Below are 23,114 nucleotides of genomic sequence, written 5' to 3'. Positions count from 1 at the left end.
CAAAATAAAACACACCCTTTCCCTGCCCCCTGCCCTCCCACTGCACTTACCTGCTGGACTGGAGCTTTGTGCTACAGTCCCAGTGGGACTCCCGCCCCCTGCTGCCGTAGAAATGGAAAAGGGACTATGGCAGTGGCAATCTATTTTTTTTTTTTTTTTTTTATGGGAGATTGGGCTTGCGCAATAAGTGTGCAGTCCATCTCATGTAAAAAAAATATATATATTTAAACCATTCACATCCCGGATGAACCCTGGGTGCAAATGGCTATCACCACCTTTTTGGGTGCTGGACATGACCTGTAGTAGCCAGCGACCCTCGCCGAGGGCCTCTCTACGCTCAGCTTGCCTAGGCTTGGACTGGCGGGCCGTTACCAGCCATGTCTGCCTTCTGACGCAGGGGTGATTGCCATATTATACAAAAATGCTTTCATGATGATGTATTTTTGTTGTACAGCAATTTACTTTCTTACATAGCGAATTGCCATTCTAATTGTTTAAATTATTAATTCCATCCGATATTCTACGGTAACAAGTGTGATACACTGGTATTCCAATAGGTGCCAAGACAATCAACACAAATATTATCAATTAGCACAGAACACCTGTAACACTTTATTAATCATTAAAGGAAAAGGAGGCGTGGATGGCCTAACATGGAAAATGGTATAAAAAGCCTAATTAATGAAAAAGGCCACAAAAGATATTGAAGACATAAAAGGCCTAACCACGTAGGAGGAATGCATCGTGTGAATGGCATATGAAGCATTGAATGGATAAAAGCCATGGAATGCTTAAAACACATGGCAGGCATGTATGCACAGGAGTTCCAAAAAGCATGACAGCATTGATCATGAGGGCATGAAGTAATTATTTTAATAAGAATACCTGAATAGATGACTACTAGAAACAAAAGATGTCAAACAGCCCATGATTGTATTTCAATGTCACAGCCGCCTGGGGGTGCTGGCACTATTAAAAGGGTTCTGACTTTGGCACATGAGTCCTAGCATTGTGAAATGCTGCAGAGTAGACAAACACTATAGGACGGAGACAGAATTGGCATTTGTAGATGGGAGTACCCAATGTGCTTTGCGTAAGCAGCAAAGGTGACAAGAAGCCCCTCAAGCCTGCCTCTGGGCTAAGAAACTGTAGAAGAACGAGTCATGCAATCAAATGTAACGGCAGGCACAAAGAACATTGATAATGGAGAAGCAAAGGTGAGCTCCCTGAAGCAAGACTGCATCTTCCCAACAACATTCAAGGAGACCGAATGAGGGAGTCAATAAGGGTCTGTTTTCAGACCCATAGTGGGTTCAGAAGATACTAGTTTTTACATAAGGGGTTGTTGCTGCTTTTAGTTTAAATAGTGATATGCTACAGGTTACTGTATTGCATTAGAATATAATGAACTGATTCAATGGGAGTCATTACGAGGTCGGAGGTAAAAAAACAGTTTTTACCGGCATGGAGCAAATACTGTGTCCGTGTAGGAAAGAGGCCGCTAACAGTGGGCTATTACGAGTACGCATGCACGAGCGTAGCGGCATGACAGTATCTACAGTACCGGCATGCCGCAAAAGTCCCAAAAAAGCCCCTTAGCGGCATCATGGAAAGCGCAGACAGCACTACCACCGCCGTCCGCCCCTAAATAACGTGGCTGGCATCAATGGATACAGCATTAGCAGGCACCGCTATTAGTGGCCACCACTATTAGCGGTGCCTGCTAATAGCGGTGCCCGCTAATAAGCGGAAGCGCAAGTAGCGTCATCGCACTAGAACGGGAAAGGGCACGGCAGCCATCTTCAAAAACACAATCCATTGCCATCCTCACTACACAGGACCTGGAGCCTCATTGTGACAGCAGAAATACATCATCACCACCAGAATCATGCCAAAGGCAGTTAAATAAGGCACAGCCCGGCAGCGTAAAGAGCGCTTCACGGAGGACGAGCTCACAATGCTTGCAGAGACACTGGCAGAAAATGCTGAGGTTGTATTTGCCAACAACCTCAAGAGAGAAGCTCAGATCCAAAAAAAAGAGATCTGGCAACGTGTTGCCCAAAAAGTGAGTGCAGTCGGGAACATCCCCCCCCCCACACTGTGAAGGATGTGCGCAAGAGATGGGACGACCTGCGCCTCAGAGTCCGAAACATAATGTCGGCCAACCGGAGCCAGGGCCTGGCTACTGGTGGTGGCCCTAGCTCCCCTATCAATCTAAGCCGGTGGGAGGAAATCTGCGCCAGCACCATTGGCATTGAGGCGATTGAAGGTGTGGGGGAGATGGAACGTGGCGCCACCTCATCGGTTGATGGAGGTGAGTGCCCTAAGAAAACACTGTAATGCAAAGTATGATGATAGTCCACCAATTTGACTGTGCCATGAGGCAATGCATGGTCCATTACAGACACATGGACACATCCCTACCTAGATGCCATCCTGAGCACTGACACATCCACATGCATGCAGCATGCCAATGCCATACCTGACACACACCCCACAAACATGGAAATGGCATTAGTCACACTGCACGCAGTCCACAACAGAAATGCATGTCACACAGCATACACCACCTCAAACATGTGTGACCCTGCCGGATGCCTGCATGCTCTACCCATATAGCAAGCAACCTGATTGTGAAAACTCTAATACCTATTCCCCTCTAATGTTTAGAACAGCAATAATACCAATGTATGCATGATGCTTGTAGAACCATCACTGATCCCGTCCCTCTCTCGGTCCCCCACAGGCTCAGATCCTGACAGCGAGGCCCAGGACTCAGCGGCACAGGCAACAACTCCCCAGAAGAGGGCCAGGGGCCGGGAGGAAGGCAACAGGGCTTCAATATCAAAAGGGCCAGGCAAGCCACGACTGGCACAGAAGGGGAAGGCACCAGATGATTCCACGTCACTGGTGCAGCTAAGGGCCACTACTACAGCTACAGTCCCCACAACATCTGTGTCACCTGCACAGGAGACAGTGGCCGATGGGGCCCGCTCAGCTGTGAACAGCTCTGTTGGGGAGGTGGCAGCCATGGCACACCAGACGGACGAGGATGTGCAGAGTCAAGGCCAGGTGTGTGTCCCTGTGGAGGATGACTCATCAGACATACCTGCCACACCCAGTCCCCCACCATCAGCCCAGGTCACACCATTGTACTCCACCAATGATAGCACACAGGAGCAGTCTGGAGAGGAGCCAGGTCAAGGGAGCATGAGCCCCACAGAGGAGCCACACGAATTTGCAAATTTGACACATGCAGCATCCATCTCCACTGGTGTCCGGGATGGGGTGCAGCAAATGGAACATACAGTGCAGTGCCAGGAGGAGCTGACTGCGCTAGTCAGTTTGTTTTTGATGGCGCCCAGGCAAGGCAGGAGGGGCGGGACAACACTGTGTCCCTGAGACAGGCAATTGAGGCCAGTACCACGCATATCTGCCAGGAGGTGTCTGCTCTGAGGCAGGTCCTTTGCCGCATAGTGGATGCCATGGAGGCAGAGCGTCCTGCCCCGAGACAGGAGCAAGCGGGCACGGCATCATCATCTAGCTCAACTCAGACCAGCCCCCTTCGCAGGTCTGCACGCACCTTGCAGCGATCGGGCATGCCGCAACCAGATGTGGGAAGTGGACAGAAGTAGATGGGGCAGCCTGATGAAGGCAATTGACGCAGTAACCTGCAGCATTTGCTTGGACACCATGTGTGGGGTAGTTGTGGGGGGAGGCGGAGGGGGGAGAGGGTGTGTGGGGGAGTTGTTAGGGGAGGGGGGAGAGGGAGCATGGGGTAGTTGTGGGGGGAGGGCAGAGAGGGTGTGTGGGGGAGTTGTGGGGGGAGGGTGTGTGGGGGAGTTGTGGGGGAAGGGTGTGTGGGGGAGTTGTGGGGGGAGGAGGAAGGGGGAGAGGGAGTGTGGGGTAGTCGTGGGGGGAGGGTGTGTGGGGGAGTTTTGGGGGGAAGGGGGAGTGGGAGTGTGGGGGAGTTGTGGGGGGACGGAAGGGGGGAGAGGGGGTTTTTGAGGTGGAGGGTATGAACACTTTGTACTATTTAACAGTTTAATACACCCGTTGTGTAGCAGAAAAAATACTTGAGTGGACATTCCTCATTGCATATGTGTCATTTATTGGTCTACAGTGCATAGTGTACATGTACTCCCTCACCCAGTGCCCTCTGTCCCACTTTGATGGCACCCTCTGCACCCATGTGTATTAGAAATATTGTGCAATCACTAAGTGGCTCACAGCACGTCCCTCCTGTGCATCGGCAGCAAGATGATGTGCGCCCACATGTTCTTCATCCCCTTCTTCATCACCTGGTGGTTGCAGTTCAATGTCAGGCGGCAGGGGCACGTTCCGTTGGATACACATGTTGTGCAGCATGACACATGCCATGATGATCTTGGCCACCTTCTCATGCTTGTAGAGGAGTGCCCACCCGACCGGCTAAGGCAGCGAAAACGTGCCTTCAACAGGCCAAAGGTTTGCTCGATGACCACACGGGTACGGGTATGGGAACAATTGTAGTCCACCTCGTGTCTGTTCTGAGGGTTTCAGACAGGGGTGAGGATCCACGGCTTCAAGAGATAGCCACTATCACCTGCATGGGAGCAAAATAAGGTATGTGTCAGTCGATTCAAGATGGACAGCTGTACTTATCACACATGCCTGCAGATATTTGTTGGTCACATGCACATGTCCCTGGTTGTATGCCTACATTTTTCCTTGCCTCAATGTGTGCTGTCCCATGGTCTTATGGTGTGGATTGCATCTTCAAGATGATACACGGTGTACACTGCCTTGATGTTGCTCATGCATTGTGGAGGCATACCGCTGTGTTTGTGATATATATATGTGATGTGTAGTGTTCAGTATGATTTTCTTACTGGCAGCAGTCTCTGCATAATTTGGCTTTCAGCGCTGATTATTCCCATCGTGACATTCTGCACTACTGTGGTGGTGGCCCTGTGACAAGCAGTGGATTCCCTTGGTGGTTTTGTTTTGTGCGCTCTCATGGATGCTTGTCCTGTGTGGTGATTTGCTGCAGACATTTACATTGTGAATACTCACAGCATGTTGCTGGATTGTGTTACGAAGGGTGAGGTCCGATGATGGGTAATGCACGTGTTGTGGGATGTGGGGTGGTTTAAAGTTTGCCATGTTGTGATAGGTGTGCAGCTTACTTCATTGCTATGGGATATGGTAGTCATGTTCCGTTTGGGATGCTTTGGGGCACAGTGTTTTCAGGATGTGAACATTGTGCTGTCACCACAACAATGACACCATGGTGGTGTGTGCATTTCTCCCCTCATTTCACTGCCATGTGCCTGTCATGCAACTTACCAAGAAGCCAGGCACGTCGTCCTGCATGTCGCTCCATGTAGCATGGTAGCGTGGAGTTCCGCAGGACCATTGAGTCATGAGTTGATCCGGGAAATCAGTCACAACAATGTGTGATGCTCTTGCTGGAGTCACATACCATCTGCACATTGATTGAGTGATATAGCTTACGATTGCGGTACACCACCTCTGTTGCATGCGGGATCACCAATTCCACATGGGTGCAGTCAAGAGCACCAATACAATTTGGCATGCCTGCCAGTGCATGGAAGCCAACTTTCGTGTCAAAGATCTCCTGGGCTGTCCGTGGTAGGGATATGTAGTCCCTTGTGTGCTTCAGGAGTGCATCCAGCACTTGGTTCAGCATGCGAGAAAATAAGGGTTGTGATATGCCATGCATGTGCCCCACTGTGTGCTGGTAGGTGCCTGTGGCCAGGAAGTGGAGAACAGACACTACCTTCAGTAGAGGTGGGATGGTGGTGCGTATTTCAATCAGGCTGACAATGTCGTTGTGTATCATGTCCACAATGGTGGTGATGGTGTCCCGGTCCAGACGGTACAGGGTGTGGATCTGTTCAGGGGTTAGGTTGAATGGACTGGCTCTGGTGCGAGAGATTGGGGGCTGCCTGCGTGGTACCACTGGCTGCACTGGTGGGGCTTGCTGGGCCTGTCTCACCCTCCTTCTCCTCCTGCGCCTCCTTCCTCTGTGGTGCCTGTTGTTGTTGCTGGTGTAGCAATGCAAGCATGTCCTCCAGCCCCAGTATTGCTACTACAAGTGGAATCATTTTGGTGTGGTGAGGGGTGTTGTGTGTGGGTGTGCTGCTTTTGTGCTGGGCCAGACTCCATTGCCACCACCTGTGCTGATTGTGTGCACCTGTGGCAGTTGGGAACACTGCACATTGCTGTTTGCGGGTGGTTCGCGATGCCGGTATTGCCGGCATCACGGTATGCCTCATTACCACCTTCATGATGCCGGTATTTGCATGTCTGCCTGACTTGTGATATCCTCCTGTTAGCGTCATCCCGCTATTGCCGGGCCCAAGGGCCGCGTGCCCGCGTGCATGCCGGTACAGGGGAGCACCCTATCAGCGGTGGCGCTAATACCGGCTTGTTGAGTCGGAATAGCCCGGAGCGGTATGCGGTGCTGGTAATCCCTTGCCGTTTTTCCATTACCTCCATCCTCGTAATGACCCTCAATGTCTTGTTGTACTTCCAAAATCGACTTTGTGGACTTTGCTTTCCCTAATTATCTGGTGCAGTGTACAAGGTTTCCAAACCCCCCCTTACTTAAATAATCATACCCCAAACCGCACCAAACACCCCACCCTCCCCCATAAAAAAGTTTTTAAAAAAGTTTTTGGCGATGAAAGGGTTGGCGATGAAAAGTCCACGATGTAAAATCATTCGACGAAATGCGTGTATACCAAATTCATCTGGACCTTGCAGCACTGCATGAGACAGATAGGAGACCATTTCAAATCTCTGTCGGGTCAATCAGAGGGAGGCTGACTGTCAATGGTGTTTCTCCTTTGGGTCTATGTAATAATGCATTGTAACATGAATAGAACAGACTCAGGGCCTCATCACGGCGGTAATGGTATTAGCACTGCCAATATCGCTCCAACGGATCACAGGCCAGCGCAAATACTGCCTGACCCAAAAAGGCATCAGTGCTATTACAGCCGGCACTATTACCGCCGGTGCAATTACAGCCAGCGCTAATAGCGCCGACAACACAAAATGCAAATACAGCTGTATCACAAGTGCATTCTCTGCACTATTAGTGCCGAAAACCCGTGCAGCACTGCAAAATGGATGGTGGGCATCCAAGGATGCATGCACACATTTGACACACCTGGACACACACATGGTGATGGACACACACCCTGCAATCATAATGACACACCAGACCACATGTACCACAATGCATCAACACCCAACAGCATGTCCACCCATGAAACAGCTGACTTCCCATGTGAAGTAAAGACAGACACACCACAGAACACCTGCCACAAAGTCACTGTGTGTATGTACAGGACAAGTAATCAATGGCATAATCTACAAATTATGTACACACATCACCAATATACATTGCATGCCCCGGATGCACACAAGAATGCCCACAGTTAACAATTGCCAGACAGATTGTGACTGCAGACCCATTCATGAATCAAATGACTGATGTCCGTATTACACCCCATGCAGGTGACTCCGGATATCTGCAGCTGGTGTGACTGATGACCCCTGTGCATGACCCACGTACACTACATGAGGCTGTCTACAATCATGACCACAGCTGGACCCGTATTTGCATAGAGTGCACATTTGGACTCCTGAAGGAGTCTGATGTAAGCCCCTGACAAAGTAGGTAACGTTGTCTTGGTGTGTGCTATGCTCCACACCCAGAGGAAGATGGAGATGACAACCATGTGACAGGAACCTGGGCAGACACCGACAGGGATGAAGTGAGGGAAGGGAGATTGCCCAGCAGGCGTGAATAGACAATTACTTTTAGTTCCTTGACCTGAACCAGTACACAACCTGCACAGTGTTAATAAAGAGCACAATAACACAATCATGAATGTCCTTGCATGTCATCTGTTTAACATACTTTTATATAACTTTTTCAAACTACATCCCCCCTAACTCCACCCACCACCAGAACCACAGCACACTATCCCCCCAAACACCACCAACACCCCAGCACACCACACCCCCACAAACCCCACCAACACACCAGCACACTATTCCCTCTTCCCCAAGCAGCACCAACACCCCAGCACACTATCCCCCCTCCCGCCACCCACCACTGTGTCCATATCAAGGCCACTCAGGCCAAAAATTGTCATGCCATTAATGATGGCAGTGCCCTCTTCTCCTGACCCGCAGCATCCGGGGAGCGTGAGCACAGCTGGCACAGGGACCTGCGCCTACGAGTGCTCTGTAAGGATTCCTCTGTGGGGGTGGTGGAGGTGGATGGCTGTTAGGCAAGAATTGATGTAGTACCCCTGTGGGAGTCCACACAACACTTGTCCTCTTGGTATTAGGTAACCCACCTTTTGGTATAGGCCTGTACTACACAAGTTGGTAGTGTGACTGAGCAGCCAGGCTTATCTCAAGAGGGGTAAATATGAGCTGCAGAGCTGTAGCAATGAAATCCACAAATACAAGTAGCCAAGTAACACTTACACTCAAGGATTTTGTTATAAATAATTATTTATTTATTTAACAGTAGTTTTTAAATAAGCATTCTTTAAAAAGGGCACTATATGTAACAATCAAATATACTTTAAAATGTTTCCAGAGTCAACACAAAGCTAGTAGATACTCTTTATAGATGCTTTTTACACACTTCCTACACCCTGAGGTGACTTCACTAACTAGGACAGTAATTGCATTTATATATCACTAGCACACTTTGTAGATTCTGAGGTTGGTAGAAAGGAAAGGTTAAGGGAAGGAAAAAGGCTTAAACAGGTTCTCAGAGCATGAGAGCACTTAAATCTTCCAATGAAGTCTAGATAAAAAACCTTTCCCAGAAATACTAGTTAAAAAACAAGTTATCACCTGTGAGGGACAGTAAGTATCAAAGTCAAATGGACTAGAAGAGTCTTCAGGGAGCCAGGACAGCCAAAGTCAATTGGAGCACAGTCTGTGGAGCTGAGGCACTTCTTAGCTGACAGTAAAACCCAAAAAAGACCTCCCAAACAGAAAATGGAGAAAAAAGAAGACCGTAGCCATTTCGACAAAATGGTCACCCATGGGTGCCATACTGCAGCTGAGAATTCAGCCTGCGGTAGAAAAGCACAATGGTAGGAAAATTCAACCACTGCCACCTGCCATTTAAATAGTGAGGATAACATAAATAATATTACATGACTAGGTAGGATAAGGGGCTACTAACTAACCCCCCAGCACTTCACATAAGATGGTGTGTGCTGGGCCTACAAAGAGAAAAGGTAAGTAAAGTCAATTTCACTTTACTATTCTTGGGAAAAGTAGTTCACACAAGAAAAGGTGTTTAAACCTTATGAGAAATCTAAAGTATTTCTCTATGACACTGCACTTGAGGATGCTGTGTGTCACCATACAAAAAGTAGATGCCTATGGAGTTTGTCAGACTCCAATAACAAAAGAAACATGCAATCCAAATCAGTTCAACACATGACAGCAGGAGCGTTGCTAGGTTTGTAAATGATTGGGGGCTAGAGCCCATGGCAAGTTTAGACGTCACATAACTATTTCATATGAACGCACGTGTCGCGCTTTCAAGCATTAATATTGCTGTATACTATACTGCTCATCCCCTTTTGGAAGTATTGCGCTAACTTGTAACTATACTGCCATTCCAAAGTGTGAACATTCACCCAATAGGGCTAGGTAATACCTTATAAGGTTATATAAGACAAAGTAAATCCTTTGGACAGGGTAGCCAAAGACTTGCTGTGGATTCAGAAATTGTATTTAAGCAGCAGCTGGAGAGCTACCTTTTGGCCACATTAGCCATTCAGTTGCTTTCTGTTGGTTGTCGGGCTGACAAAGTAGCAGGGGATAGCTAGTGGGCTTAAAGAAATGTGTTGGGACATAATTAATGTAATTATACAATGTAGCGAGTGCAGGGAGCAAGCCTTAACTTGACGTAGGGGTACGGGGGAGGCCTCGCCCCATGAGAACATTTTTTTTAAAACCTTGTCAAAAAAATCATACGTATTTCAGCATGATTTTTCCAAAATAACTAGAAAAGTACATACGTTTCTTACTGATCTAAAGGGCTACCGAACTGTACCGTTAATAAGCTGCCGGCCAGCGGCATGCAAGCGGGATACACATACCCACAATAACATTGCATGACTAACAAATGAAAGCATTTTGAACACAGCTTTTTAAACAATGACATGTGTGGATTTATTCCTCTACCGTGTGATTTACATTTAGTAGAAATGCAGGATGCACAGCACATACAGCAATAAAAATGAAAGACGCATTTCCAATTCCAACATAGAATTAGCCAATTGTTGTTAATACATTTATATGCAAAGATACATACAACAAAACAAATATGATTATTTGCAACAGCTGTCAACTGTGCGCTGGATTGGGTTCCTATAGAAGCAAATTAAAGCAAACCATGTGAAATATAATTTAACAAACTGTATAATATCACAATCTCAAATAACTTCATTTACCATTGTAACCAGTAAAAGTAAGTGCTTGCCTTCGTGCATGCGAGTCAGCAAAATGATCAACAATAGCATCATCAGAGACTGATTGTAGCACTCCTCTCTCTACTGAAACTACTGCACCGTCCTGTAATCTAGATTGCACCATTGTACATCTGAGCCAATTGTGAAGTCTCTGTAAAGCACTGAAAGATCTCTCAAATCTTAAAATGTCATTGTCTCTGTTTTCCCTTATTTTTCAAATTTTTTATCCCTTTTTAGTTTGTGCTATTATGTGGTAGCGCTTTACTGCCACCTACAAGTTGAAACTATTGTATTAGACTACAGATAGGGAAACATGGCATATGAGGAGGGACACACAGCTTGTAGGTGTTGTTTGGTTATTTGCCCACCCATTGACTGACCATGGCCATGTTAATCCCTATGGCCATTCCTACCCAATTCCTGCCCCTCTCCGCCCAGAACACCTCCTCAAGGGAACTCTTTGAGCTTACTTTAATCAAGCCTTACCATCAAAATTTGCACTCAAAGCGCCTACCAGTGATTTTTCAGAGAGGTCTACAGAGAGTTAATGATTTAATTGGAGCTACAAACCCGCTACTGGTGTAAAAAACAAAGTCTTAACCCGGTCTGACTTTAGCCACTTGATTTATACGCACTTTGCGTCTCCTTCACTAAAAGTCCTGTTAAAACAAGCATTGGCAAAGCCAACAGTTTTGGATTATCTATATGTATTAGGCATTTGCCAGACACTGCTATTAGATGCCCAGCTGCTCGCACCATGTTGTACCTGCTACCATCACTGGGCAATTAATACCACTATCGCAGTGCCTGGCAAGTGCCTTTCCCATGCCTAAAAAAAGCTCAATCTGTTGGCATTGTCAATGCTTGTTTTGTACACTTGTAGTGTGCCCACGCGTTTCATTTAGTGAAACAGCGGCACTTGTGCTTTTGATACTCATGTTATGTTATGTTAAAGGTTTTTATATCGTGCATTGTTGCCAATTGCATGGGCCCTCATTACGACCCTGGCGGAAATCGAAAAACGATGGCGGAAATGCAATACCGCCATCGAATAGCGCTCGGTGCGACTATGACCAGTCACCGCAAAGTACGAAGCCATTAGCGACACCGTAGTGAACGCCAACGCTAACTGCACCAAGCACGCGCGCGCGCGCCATGCCAAACCGCAAACACCACCATGGTGCAACGGTACGCCAATTCCGACCCTAGCGGACATGTACCTAACGCCATCAGGCATGGCGGAATGTACCATTCCGCCATGGCGAGAAGTACGGCATCGCGAATCAACCGTAAACGGCCCCACTGAGTGCCTGTACACCGCTCCCTGCCCACAAAGTACAACTCCCGGTAGGTGCAATGAAGTCACAATGCAACCATTGAAATGTACAAAGCACCCATGCATGCCAACGAACAAAAGCAACACAAGAGGGGCCAATGGGAGCTGCAGGTCACAGATGGCACCAATACAGAAGCCATCCCAATGGACATGACCACAGTCCCCCACCAAGAAACGCACGCAAACACAGGCACCTGTGCCCAGCAACATTCCGAAAATCACATCATTCCACCAGTCCACCTGGCTGACCGGCATCTGTTACACAAAACCCAATCCCCCGCCCCTGAGCATGACAACATTCAAACTGTCACATAGGCAGCCCCCATCCCTGACCCCACGGGCTTAGTAGGCAAACGCGCCCAGCACAGTACCACGCAACTAAACCCCGAAGCTGGAACCCAATGCAGATCTCCTCACAATACATCGCCCCCCAAATAGGCATATGCCACATCACTTGCAAAGAAAAACGCTACACGGGCCAAATCAGAATAGCAATTTATGCACATCAAAGACACCAAGCCCATACAGCCATCAGGCCATGAACTCCAAAACACTAACCACCATTGTGGGCTGCATCCGCAAGAAATGACCAGCCACTACTTGTGTGTCGCCCTGTACCCCCATGGTACACAGAGCCACATTCACGTACGAAAAGGCAACATGGAAGCGCACAGAACCGCAGGGCTGTCCCAATGGGGAGGCACTAGTCCAGCTGAAAGGCCGAAATGTTGCTCCGAGACACCAGTACTGCGTAAGGGCATGTGGGCCATTGGCGATCGTCCCATAAGATCGTAATGCTGCTCCACCGATTAACACGAAGCAGCAGGTGTCGGGAGTAAAATCTATCTGCAGGAGTGGCATACAGATGGCAGTGGCAAAAGGGGAGGAGATACCTGTCAACCAAAAGAAAAGAAAAAGAACAGAATGGCCATCAGAACTACATTCGAACAACTCACTTCAATGATCACACGAAATCCACAGCCATATGCATGCTAGCCCACTCAAAAGGATCATCACCACCCCAAAACCACTTGCGACTCATAACCATCTATATCGAGGTGCAAACACCATCACAAACGAGTGTACCTGTGCATGCGTCTGTCAAAACAGAATCCATCAGATGGGAATGTCAACGTGCATGGACACAAGTGTCTGAGGGCGCCTCGAGACAGGGAGGGCTCAACAAGGCCAGATAGACGATGGTCCCACTATGGCAGGCCTGCATCACATAGCGTAGGGGAGGCGGATAGATCCCAAGAAGCCCTGTACATGGCAAACTCTGTATCAAATCACCTGCCCATGCATCCATTCATCATTCCCTCATCCCGGGATCAAAACGCCTGAATATTTACTCACATGACATTAGAAACATCCATTGAGTCTGTGCGTTATGCAGCCTGCAAAATCCACAGTGCCCCAGCCCGTAATTCCAGTGTTGTGAAGTAACATGTATTTGGGAACGGCCGGCCTCATCGCCCACGTAGCTAATGGGCATCCCAAACTATTCATATCAATCATTGCTCCCTCGCCATGGGCCCTGTCTCAAGGACATTGAACAATAGAACGTTATATTTGCAGTCAGACCTGTGGGCATCTCCTCGCCGCCAGCTGATAACCGAAAGCGCCGCCCTTCGAATTCCTCATTTGCAACATCACGTCGAAAAGGCATCTGTGGCCGTTTGAAATCACTAATTATTCCATCGAGTGCGGCTGTGTGTGAAAATGGCAACTGCCTTCACCCACGAATGGGACGCCCCGCCCGTCGTTGCAACTCGGTACAGTGATGCATGAGGGCCCACCGTTACTCGAGTACTACGTTCCACTGTCCCTTCACAAGTCTGTTCGCGACTGCACAGATAGAATGGGAAACAATGGGACCATAGCCGAATGAACATAACAACCAATCCAACACGCCCATCGGGTACAAATACATGATTGCAATAGCAAGATACCATTCCCCGAATTGCAGCGTTGTGCGCGTGATGTGCTCGGCCAAAGGGGAGAGCAGTTTGCACAGGTGGAATGAATCACCACAGGTGGAGGCCATACAGCCTGAAAACACATGAATTGCACAGCCAGTCTCCTCCCACAACCACACCGAAATGCTACCGGCAGGACTCGCGATGTTGGCCCTGGGGGACCTGATAGCACTGCAAGTGCTCCAACTCCAAAAAGAAGACGAACACCAACTACAACCGGCCGCACGGAGGATACGCAGGAGGAGGAGGAGGGCAAGGCAGGGCCAGCAAGGCCCACCAGCACAGCCACTACCACCACGCAGGCAGCCCGCAATCCCACGCCTCCGAGCACATCCGTTCAACCTCACTGATGAGCAGATCCACACCCTCTACCGTTTGGACCGGGACACCATAGCCGCCATTGTGGACATGACACAGGCTGACCTTGTCAGCATGATAGATAGCCCAACCGCCATCCCACCCCTACTGAAGGTGGTGTCTGTACTCCACTTCCTGGCCACAGGCACCTACCAGCACGCAGTCGGACAGTTGCATGGCATTTCTCAGCCACTGTTCTCACGGACACTATTGCAAGTGCTCGATGCCCTCCTGCAGCACGCAGACGACTACATCTCCCTACCACGCTCGGAGCAGGAAATTACAAACACGAAAGTGGGATTCCATGCACTTGGCGGCATACCGGGTTGCATTGGTGCCATCGACTGCACCCATGTGGAATTGGTCGTCCCACATGCCATGGAGGCCCAGTACCGCAACCGAAAACAATTTCATTCCCTGAATGTACAAATGGTGTGTGACTCCAACAGGATCATTACACATTGTTGTGCCCGATTCCCTGGATCAACCCATGATTCTATGGTCTTGAGGAACTCTACAATACCACGCTACATGGAGCGACACGCAGGGAACAGATCCTGGCTACTCGGTGAGTCTCATTACATGCATGATGATGTGGGGTATGTGAATTGGCAATGACCTGGCAGGAAGGGGGGGGGGTGTGCGTACGTATCAATGGCATTCCACATCATACGTTTCTCGTCCACATACAGGTGATGCTGGATATCCACTGAAGAGATGGCTCCTCACACCAGTCCGGAACCCACGGGACCAGCATGAGGAGGACTACAACCATGCCCACTCACGTACCCGTGTAGTCATAGAACAGGCATTCGGCCTACTGAAGGGCCGTTTCCGCTGCCTCAGCAGGTCTGGCGGGGCACTCCTGTACCGCCATGAGAAGGTTGCAAAGATGGTGATGGCATGTGTCATGCTCCACAACATGTGCGTACGTAGAAATGTGCCCATGCCCCCTGACGCAGAACTGCAAGCACCTGATGATGGTCATGATGAGGGTGGGGATGTGGCAGCACCTCATGGAGTCTGCGAGGCACCGGAGGCCCGTGACATTCGTCAGCATCTCATTGATGTATGCTTCTAGCACTCACGCCTGGTGGCTGATACATGGACATGGGACTCGTGGCACTGCGTGTGTCTGGGACATGCACAATATGGACTGTACGCCTATGATAGCCTAGTACACAAAGATCAATGTCCACACATCTCATTGGTTGATCGTGCACTTTTTATGGCATATGTGATGTCATGTTGAACACCCTATCGACCCGCCACCCAAGTGAGCCCAACACACCCCCTCCACCCCCCTACCTCCCCCCCGAACACCAGTGTCCAAAGATGCTCATTGTCAGTGGGCTGTCGCTATTGCAAGCCCCCTCTGCGGGTATCAGGGGCACCCCTGCCTGTGGAGCGCAGGTTCCTTCCAGATCTACGTTGGGGGCTGCCCTGGACGGAGCTTGCAACGGATGATGTGTCTGCCTGCTCACGTCCATGCATGTCCCTAAGGGTTTGCGAGAGCTCAGTGAGCACACGGCGCACTGCGGCAAGTTCGGCACATACGTCCTTGGCCGTCGCATGCAGTTCCCCCCTGAGGCTCTCGGTGCTTCTCTCCATTTGGACTCTCAGGCTCTCGGTGCTACTCTCGATTTGTGCCCTAAGTGTCTCAGTTGATGTTTCTATGTCTGCCTTAGTGCCCCCACATTCATCAGCATGGTCCTTGAGGAGCGTGGCCAGTTGCTGCTGTTGTTCGATCAACTGGTCGAGGGACTGTTGCCTCTGCTGGGCCAAGGCCATTTGCGGGGGTGTCACAGAGGGGCTGTTGTCCTCATGTTGCATTGCCACAGGGCTTGTGGGGGATGGCCAGTCGTCGTCTTGTGGGTGCCCCTGCGTGGTATCCTCATGTTGTACGGGATGGGACAGACAGGGGGATTGGGACAGGTCATGGATGGATCTGACTTCGGCATCCCCGTTTTCTGTGTCGGAGCATGCTGCCATCAATGGGGTGTCACCTATGGTGCTGCTGCCACCGGAGGCAGTGCCTTCTGTGGCATCCATTGGGGGGACCTGTGGTGGTGGTGTTGTGGGCATGCTGGCTGCTGGGGTGCCTGTTGATGTTCCCTCCTCTGTGCTGCCACCTGATTTGTGCTGCTGCCGTGTCTTGATGCGTGCAGCTGAGGTGGAGGGTCTCTGGCCGTTGGTCTTGGCCCTCTTTGCAGGTGTGCTGGTAGGGGTGTCCTGTAGCTCGTCGTTTGGATCGGAACCTGTGGTGGAGTAGAGGAGGGCGAGGGTTATTGGTGGGTCTGTGGGAATTGGAATTGCATTGTGTCACATGCATTGGGGTGGTACCTGAGGGTGATTTGGGCCGGGCCCTTGGAGGTGCTTTGATTTGTGTGTGGAGTGAGGGTGCAGTTGTTTGGCAGCCTGCAGTTAGGGTGTGCCTGCTGCACGTGTAGTGCGTGTATTAGGGGTTTTTAATTATTTATGTATTTATTGTGGGTTTTAACGTGCGCTATCAGGCCGATGTGTGTGGACGTTCTCCTGGACATGTGTTTCTGTTGCACTATGTGGACGCATGGTACTTCACATGGATGGACTGTGTGGATTTGGCATTGTTTTTCCTGGCCCACCTACCTGTATCTTCGGATGTCTGCACTCCTTTCTCCATCCCTCCGACTCCCTCTATGCTCTACATTCCGATGGTGGAGGCACAGATTTCTTCCCAGGGGGTCAACTTGATGGGTGATTCAGGACCTCCCCCGGTGGCTGTGGCAATGTTGCGGTTGGCAGAGAGTATGCTGCGGACGCGTATCCGCAGGTCGTCCCATCGCTTGCGGCATTGCTGTGGGGTGCGGGGTGCGGTCCCCACCGCACTTACCCGCTGTGCCACCAGAGCCCATATGGCCTTCTTGTTTGCAAGTGCCGTCCTGGTCATTTGCATGCAGAAGACGACGGCAGCATTCTCCTGGAGGGTCTCTGTTAGCACGGTGAGTTCCTCACGGGAAAAGTGGACCTGCCGCTTGCGGTCGCACGCTTTCTTCGCTGCTTTTCCCATTATTCTTGGTTTCGCTGGGGTGGTTGACGGGTTGGGGTGTGTTTCAGGGTAGTGATTTTAGTGGTTGTGTGGTTTTAGTGTATTTATAGGTGTACGCCGGGATGTTTCCCGTTCCGGGCCCATGTTTTAACTTCCGTTTCCGTATATTTCCGGCCACCGTAGTTTCCGGTAGGCGCACACTGCGGTGACCGCTAAGAGGGGTGGCGGTATTGCACCTGGGGCGCCGTACGGTGGCGGTGTGGGCCGTTTTGGGGTCATTTCCGCCGTCGCGGACTTTGCACTTCCGCCATGCCGTGGTGCTCGTGCCCGATGGGTCGGAATGGGCCGCACTTTGCTCCTTCGTGCAATGGCGGAAACGCTATTTACGCTGTGGCGCTCCGGTCAGTCGCTTTCCGCCAGGGTCGTAATGAGGGCCCTGGTCTTTTGGCGCTCTGGTGGATTTGTAATGCAAGAAGGTCGGCAGGTATGATAGTAGGATTGTGCAGGAAAAAGAGCGAGAGAGCTGTGATGTACTGTTGGCAGCTTCAGTTTGGATACACCGGTCACCGAGCGTAGGTGTTGTTTTTTGGTTGGGGGCCACCATGTGGTGTTGGGCGAGATTTTGTGTGGTTTGTTTCATTGTTGTGCTGTTGTGAAGTGTGTTTAGTTTGTGGTGCTGTAGAGATATGGTTGTGTTTAGTTCAGAGTTTGAGAGGTGTATGTTAGCTTCCCTCTACTGCATCCTCTCCCTCCTCTCACATCCCTGACTGTCTGGCTGCTATTCAGGCATGGTGTGCTACCAATTGTTAAGGATTCCAATCAGGCGTCACACACCAGACCTTCGCCCGTAGCCTTGGATGTAGCGTGCAATTGAAATGCTTTCTCTTTATTTTCTGTGAATTCAATTTGAGATGGCACACAACCCGTCTCACACCCCCTTTTACAAATACCCTGGGTCACAATGGACCATGAACCAGGCCGGCTGGTGGGAATGCAATATTTATTTATTTAAAATTCAAAGAAATCACACAAATTTCAATATTGAGCAGCAATCACTAATGGGGTGATAATTACAATAAAAATCACTGAAATACACTTGGCTAACCTTCTACCAGAACAGATCCAAAGCACAAATGAAGAGGAGCAATTTTTCAATTAGGATAGATAGCACCCAAGTTAAGGTTTCCCCCTGTAATGTTCCCTCAACCCACAATTACTTGAATTACTCGAATTCTGAGTGGATAGAAAGAAGGAGCAGGTAGTCAGGGATATGAGGTAGCAAACAAAATTTTAAAGCCCTTTGCAATAAGATGAAATGACACTCGGAATTGGACAAATAATTAATTAATGTACGTTTAAATCAATTAAGCAAATATGATTTCTCAAATAACAGGAAGGTATACAGTTCAAAAAGCAAGTGGAAAGCAAAAACACGATGCAGCCGATTCACACACTGGAAAGTTGCATTTTACTCATTTGCAGTTTTAAATGTCAAAAACGGGTGAAATATTCGAATTCGGAATGCGGTTTTTGGTCTGAGGAATAGATGCACATCACAGGGACAATATAGAAGTGAAAGGACGGCTATAGCTAAAGAATTGGATGAGATTGGCAAGATAAAAGGAGGTTCGGTTACGGGAAAATAAATCTGTTAAAAGAGAGAAAATTGGTTTGGAAAGAAAGAGACATACTAGATTATCAAGAAGATAGCGCTGCCCATGAAACAGGTTAGGCGGCCGCATTAACCCGCTCCACATCACGTTTCTCATTATGTGGAAATTACTTAAATTATTCAAAATATTACTAAGGAGTTACAAGATGGGGTGAATGAAAGAATGGCGCTAACACTAGGAAATCACGGACAAGATGCACAAAGAATTCTGACAGTTGAACACATTACCAAGGGATGAATAGGGTTTCTTAGAGAGTAGAACAAAGACAAAGTATCAAGATTGGGTAGGCTATGGGCCTCATTACGACCCAGGCGGTAAGGGGTTTACGGCGGTGTAAACAGCGCTGACCCTTACCGCCTGATTCCGAGGTCCCTTAGCGCCATGGAGGTTTTAACACCTGCTTTTAGCAGGTGTTAAAATCCATGGCGCTAAGGGACCTTGTTGTTAATTACGCCACCGTAATTTACGGTGGCGTAATTAACGCCTTCCCCACTCCCATTATGCCCTATGGGGCAAAAATGGGAATGGGGAAGGGTAAATGGGTTAATGGGGACTTACCGCCCCGCCAACCTCGGAATGGGGCGGTAAGTCTGCCAACCACCATGGCGTAAACGTAGTTTACGCCATGGTGGTAAAGGTACGACCCAGGCGGTAACTTACCGCCTGGATCGTAATGAAGCCCTATGTATTGCTATGGGATGGGGAAATACTCACAGTCCACGCTTGAGTTTGGGATTTTGGTACAGTCAACCAGGTTCTGGTCATGGCACGGCGGGCGCCCCTTACAGCAAACAGCTGGGCAATTCCGGTCCCTGGATGACAAAGGTACAGTTGGATGGCAGGGGTGAGGCGGGCATGCAGTTAGTGGGCAAAAAGCCAGTCTGGTCACAGGATGCTCCCCAAAAGTGTACCACAGCTTTTCCCCTTTGTTTTTGTGGTTTTTAGTTGGATTTCTGGATCTTGGCCTTGCTGAAATAGGGTCAGCTTTGCTTTGGCCTTGCAGTGGAATCTGGAATCCGACCTTGCTGGGATAGGATCAGCTATGCTTTGGCCTTGCAGTGGAATCTAGAATCTGGCCTTGCTGGGATAGGATCAGCTATGCTTTGGCCTTTCAGTAGAGTCTGGAATCTGGCAAAGGTGGATCTGGAATGTCAGGATACACAAGCGCTGGAAATTCAGGAGAGAGTGTCCAGAGTTCTGTCAGCCTCCCTTATTTATAAGGCCTGGTGACATCATAGAATTACACTGTGGGGCAGGCTTAACTGGACACGCCTCTAAACAACTGGATTGGTCAAGGGTGATTGTTATCTCCTTGCTGTCAGCTGGTCGGATGTTTAGGGACACAACATCAGCTTTATGACGTGGATTTACAATGCATAGTATCATCCCACAGTTACTTTAGCTAAAATCATTCTTCACATAAATCACACATTTACGCAATTGTGGCATTTTTAAAAATTACCTAGGTGCAAATTTCATATTTCACGCAGAGCATACCAGTCCAACTCTCCTGTTTGTAAGACTTTGTTTCGTCCATCTAATAATTTTTCATCATTTTCTGTGATAAATATTCAACCTAAAATTCTATAACTTTATACATGGGTCTAGATTATCATAAGGCATGTAAGTATTGAATTTACAAGTGGCATCATGTACGCTTTCCTCAGAATAAGCTTTTCTCTGCCATTTCTGTTGCCAATAGGTCAATGATGGCTATCATGCCTTGCTTAAAAAGCACAAAAATTACATTTAAACTGTTAACTTTTTACATTCCTGAGAAGTCCTGTTGCAGAGATAAAAGTCTTAAAACTTTATTAATAAAATAGTATTTTGAGACAAATCGTCAGCATTGTCTCCCAAATAAGGGCATAGCTTGCAAGGCTGCTCTTGAGTTGGCTTTGAAGCTCCCAGTAAAGGTTGCGAGGACGTGTGATTTCCTATTTCACATGCATGTGTCCCAGAATCTCTATTGTAAGAGGCATCTGCCTAGACAAAAGTCTGATGGGCATGAGATGTTTAGTGCTTTAGGTCCATTCAAAGTTTTCAAAGGTAGCAATTAGCACTCATGTGTCCCAGATCCCTTGTAGATCCTCCTGTTGCTAGCAACCCCCCAAGCAGAACATGTTTGGCAAGTTTCAGAAGGCAGCCCATGTCTTTATTTCTTTATTTTATTTTTGTTCTGAATCAGAAGCAAGCTTGTTGAATAAAACATCCAATATATGTTTCCCAGCAAAACCCCCTTTGCATTACTAGGCAAGGACAAGTTTTTATTCAACATTGTACTTTTAAAACAGGCATTTTTTTTGGTTTGCAAAAGCCCATTTTGACACATGGTGAATGCTGATGGGATTTCTCTCTCAAATTTGTTTTTTCTCTTCCATCTGAATTCCCACATTGTTCTGCAGCCCCAGTCAGTTTCCTTTACACAGCAGATTGTTCAAGACACAGGTTTGTGAAAATGTCATATGCCCATAAAGCTGGGGGTTCTTTGAAGCGTTGAATTTTGACATTTTGTAACCCAAAAGACATGTGTTTTCCCATGCGACTGAAAGTAAAGCTTCTGTTAATTTCCCAGATTTGGTGTGACACAGCCTGCCATTCAGGAATAACTCTCTCTCCTGATGGGGCACAATCTGAATATGGATGGGCAAGGCAGGGCCTTACTGAACAAAGCAGAGTAATGTAGAACAGATGAAAAGAGCATCCGAGCAGCATCATTTTAAATGCAAAATATTTCCATTTTTCACTGGGAAACTTTGGGCTAGCAGCAAAGCAGCACAGCTTTTCACTTTGCTTCTTTAGTACACAAAAGAACACATCCTGGCAGCCTTTTTCAGGATTCTCCCTGTTCCAGCTTGCCCAATGGTGCTTGGCAAAACAGTGCAGCCATGCTTTTGTAGCTGCAAAACACAGTTTTGAGGCAAGGCCCCGTTGTTCAAAGGAGCCACCGCAGCCATTTTGCTGGTTCTGCTGAAGTGCAGCTTGGTGATGTGGATGAAAAGTACTGCTGAGTGGGTAAATATATCCCGCACAATGTTCTTTGCCTTAATGCCAGTAAGACTGATATATTTCTCATTGGGACCCCTGCTCCTCCCTCCCCTCCTACCCTCTGGGCACCCTCTATGGGGTCCACATTGCCCCTCACACTTTTGTGAGGCAAAAACCTTGGTGTTGTCTTTGCCTATTCTCTTTCCTTCTCTACACATATTGCAGACCTTGCCAAGAAGGCCCAATATCAGCTGCACCTCCTTAGAGGCATTCTTCCTTTCCTCACCTTCCCCCAGAAACTACTGCAACAGCATCTTCCTCAATCTTCCTTTATTCTCCCTTCACCACCCTTCAATTAATCCAGAATGGGACTGCAAGACTATTCCTTGGCCTCAACCCCCGGGACTGCATCTCTCCAGCCCTAAAATATATCCACTTGTTCCTGGTTGCTGCTAGGATCAAATTCAAGACCCACTGCATCGTCCCCTTAGGACTTGCCTAGCCCCTCGTGCTCTTCCCTTCCCCTTCCACCCCCCTTCTCTTGCACTCTCTCCTCTTACCCCGCACTTCCCTTCAATGCTCTAGCACTTCAAGCTTCTGCAGACTGGCACTTCCCTCCCCCTTCTCCTTTGCACTTCTTGTTACTGCACTTGCACGATCCGAATGTCACAAGGCCTACTAGGACCGTCATTGTTATCCTTCTCTCTTGCCCCCTCCATTTGTTTGTCTTGTTGCGCATTGAAACACCGTTTGTTGTACATGCGCCTTACAAATAACCAGTAAATAAAAATAAATAAGTAGAAGGGTGAGTTTTTAGTATGGTTTATTAGTGGCAGTACATTTCCTATCCCCTTGATTGCGAGATATGGTTGACTAACACAATTGGGTTAAATGCGAGGTATGGCTTACTTACACGATTGGGTTAAATGCGAGATATGGCTGACCAAAACAATTTGGCTAAATGCGAGTTATGGCTACACAATTGGGTTAAATGCAAAATACGGCTGACTAACACAATTGGACTAAATACGAAATATGGCTGAATAACACAATTGGGTTTAGAGCGAGATATGGCTGACTATACAATTGGGTTAAAGGCAATATATAGCTAATACAATCAAGTTTAAAGTGAGACATGGCTGACTAACACAATTGGGTTAAATGAGAGATGTGCTGACTAACACAATTGGGTTAAATGCAAGATATGGCTGACCTGGGGTGTTG

Source organism: Ambystoma mexicanum, chromosome 4p (assembly GCF_040938575.1).
Source record: "Ambystoma mexicanum isolate Mex_15411 chromosome 4p, UKY_AmexF1_1, whole genome shotgun sequence".
Lineage (NCBI taxonomy): Eukaryota > Metazoa > Chordata > Amphibia > Caudata > Ambystomatidae > Ambystoma > Ambystoma mexicanum.
Note: the sequence above shows the minus strand (reverse complement) of the source record.